Source organism: Drosophila montana, unplaced genomic scaffold (genome assembly GCF_035044405.1).
Source record: "Drosophila montana isolate Dmon_TW-CO22-7 unplaced genomic scaffold, ASM3504440v1 contig_3440_1, whole genome shotgun sequence".
NCBI lineage: Eukaryota > Metazoa > Arthropoda > Insecta > Diptera > Drosophilidae > Drosophila > Drosophila montana.
Genome location: NW_026998325.1, coordinates 80,035 through 83,571, shown reverse-complemented (window position 1 = coordinate 83,571; position 3,537 = coordinate 80,035).

The window sequence follows — 3,537 nt, the reverse complement described above, 5'->3', positions numbered from 1 at the left end:
TTTGTTGTCTAGTTACGTATTTAACCAACTAACTACATTAAAAAAGCCCCCATTAACTATGGAACAATTTCGTCGAGTTCTTTCCCACTGTAGCTAGATATCTTGGGCCCGACTCGCACAGCATGAAATCGATTCTGGATGCAATCATCATTCCAGCTTTTTCTAGCCCCTGAGATTGTTATCGCTTCACTGGCGTCTTAAATTTGGATGTGACATTTATCTAAAAGTGGGCTAATGAAAATGGCTTTCTATGCATGTGATGGCACAGCTGGATGTCACCTGGACGGCTCGTTAGCTCAAGCGCCAGGCTGGAGCTATTTTTGAGTAAATATTGTCTTCATTCTCCGCCCATATTCATATGACGCATTCATGCATTTTATTTGTTTATTTGTCGCTTGCATTAAATTGAAATTGTAATGCCGCAGACCGCACGACAGAAATGACACTCAACCAGACAGACGGACAGAGCTGACGGTCAGGCAACCGGACAGAGCAGACGGGGGACGATCAGAGACAGGCAGATGTCTGCTATAGCTGCTCTGATGATGACAGTCGTCGCCCGTACACAACTACAGTGAACACTCTACACACACAATTCGAGCGCTGCAAAAGCTGACTGTCCGTTGGACTACAATGTTCACTGCTCCCCATAAAATCGCTCATACGCCACCGCAACAATCTACACGCGAGAGCAGGGCTACAGTGGGAGAAGGAAAGGGGCGGGGGGCGTGTAAAGCAAACGAAATAAAGGCGCATAGTTTCATTATCCTTCGGATGGTAGACGAAGCAAGGACATGCGGCACGGACCAGTCGCTACATGTGGCGCATTACAAATTTTCGAAATGAAACTGAAATCAAATAAAGGACATGCCAGAGAGACAATTCCACAAACACACCCACACACACCCACACACACACACACACACACACACACAACGCACACACTTATATAGAAGAACAAAAGCAACAACAATACAATGCAATTAAAAATTGGCTGTATAAAGAGCATGGAGAACAATGAAAACGAGAGCCGAAAAATGGTAAAGAATAACCGAAATGGGGAATGACAAACATGCTGCGAATTTGTAATTTGTAATCTGTAATATGAATTCGAATTTTAAAGATACATATTTCTGGCAGCTATGTCAGGTAAAAATGCGGAAAATGACGTGCGAAATGCAGCCCGATTTAATTGAGTTGGAGGAACCTTTTGGCCGGCCATCTATGCGCATCAATCTGATGCGGCAGCTCGCACAAAATGCCAACAATCCAATCAGCAATTCTGTAATTGGCAAAATGTAAAATCGCAAATGAACGAATAATCGAATGTATGAATACTTTTTGCGGCGATTGATTGAAACCGGAAATTGGCAAAATAATGCAATGATATATGTAAATGCGGTTTACATACAAATGTGAACTTTTGATAATATTTGAAGTGAATAGGAAAATGAAGTGATTTTTACAGCCAAATTGAGTGGAACGGGAAATGAAGGTATGCTATATATTTGTAATTAAATTAATTATTTTTTCCCTTTAGCTTTGTATATAAATTATTCAGTTTTAGTTAATACATATAAATACCTATAGCATATTGCAAGTGTATTAATATGTAAAATTCGATTTCCATTGAAAATGGGTATAAAGGATATTTATGCAATTGTTTGTAACAGGCAGAACAGGCGATCCTATCAATATGTCTTCCGCTATCGAAATCCCGATTTCGAGCATAGCTAAGAATATAATAGTCGTATGGTATAGACAGGTTCACAATATTTCACTTTTTGCCATTTCATCCTAGGCATCTCTAAGGGGCTAATGGAAGAAGCAGCGCAGTCGCCGCGTACAACCGAATACGTATCATTTTGAAAGCCCAAACTGAACCTTTTACCGCAGCCTTAGTTGTGGTACGTACTATTCTGTTTGATTCCCTGATTCTTATTACTCATGCCTTCCATATTTATAATATAGATATACATACTTATATATCGATTTTTAGACATTATTTTTTAGAGAAAACTCGAATAGTAACTGACTGATTTCAGCTTTAGGTTTTTTACTCGATGGAATTCAGGTTCACTTTCAAAGTCATCTTCCACATATAACTTTGGATGTAGATTTTCACGAACGGAATAGCTTGAAAATTGATATCTAAAATTTGAAGCAATCAACTTGGAAAAATTAAATATATTCAGATTACAATTATTTTACTTTCCTGATACATTTTTGATATTCGTCCTGCTACTAAGAAAATTTTATCAAAATCTAACTATAAATATCCATGCTTTTCAAGAACTTAGGTATATATATATGAATATCGTATCTTGTAGGCGGCCACTTTCGACAAGAGCATTCCTTTTTTTTTTTTTTCTGCTCTAACAAATCCTTTTTATACACAAAAATAATTATGCGAAGCATCCCTTCCCTAAATCTTTTCTTATATTTATGGAGATTTCAGTTTTATTAACAGCGAAGCTTTCCAGGAATACATATTTGGCGCTCAAGTAAGTGAAGTCACTTTCGGGATTAGCTTGAAATGCGACTGTCATCAATTCTGGTTGCATTTAATCAAATCGATCTTGCTTAGCCTACAGCTGCTCCAACTGGCAATTATAAAAGCCTGTGAGTCCTGGCAAACATTTTTGCTTTTGCCTGTTGCCAGCTGCCATTAGTTGGTTGACTGACTGATTGCTTTGTCTTATCATGTGGCACGCCCCATTCCAAATGTCAAATACAATTCAATTTGGTCTGTTGCCACACCTACCGAGCGACTCTCTCACAGCCCGACGGCTTTGAATTTTTTACTTCTGTCTGTTTGTTGTTGCTTCTAATCAGAATTTGTAACCAATTTTGGGTGCTGCGTGCACTTGTTTCCGTTTCCTTTGACGCTCTCGCAATCAGCATGAGAGGCAGCCAGGCAGTAAGGACATCAATCCAAATGCTGCAGAGAGCCCGACCAGGCCGAGAGCAGCATTTGATTTTGCGATTGAATCAAACAATCAATTATCTTGTCTTCTGCGTTGCTGCCTCTTTGCGTTTGCATTGTTGTTTGCCAGTTGCCTGCAATTTTTATTGGCCACATTTTTGTTCAAATGACAAAATGACAGAATGAAGGCAAACGGTAAATGTCTTCAGGCGGAACAACCCAACAGCAGTAGAAGAAAGCTGCTAAAAACAAAGAACAAAAATATTTCAGCTCATTGAATTCTATTGCACAAAAAAACTTAAATAGATGCTAGGGAATATCCCCGATGCTAAGTACTAATATAAGCCTTTTTTTAATCTAAAGCATGTTTTATTTTGCGCTTTTATTTTATTAATCGAATACTTAAAACAAATTTGTACTGCGTGGGCGCAGGTGGGACCTACCTACCAAAATTGTTAGTCCTAGCTCTCGTAGGTTCTTAGATCGACGCATTCATACATACGGACAGCTGGAAGGACGGGTAGCCGGATAAAGCGACGAACATAGCTAGATCGACTCGCGTATTGCTGCTGACCACGCATATATACACTTTATGGTACCGTACATTATTC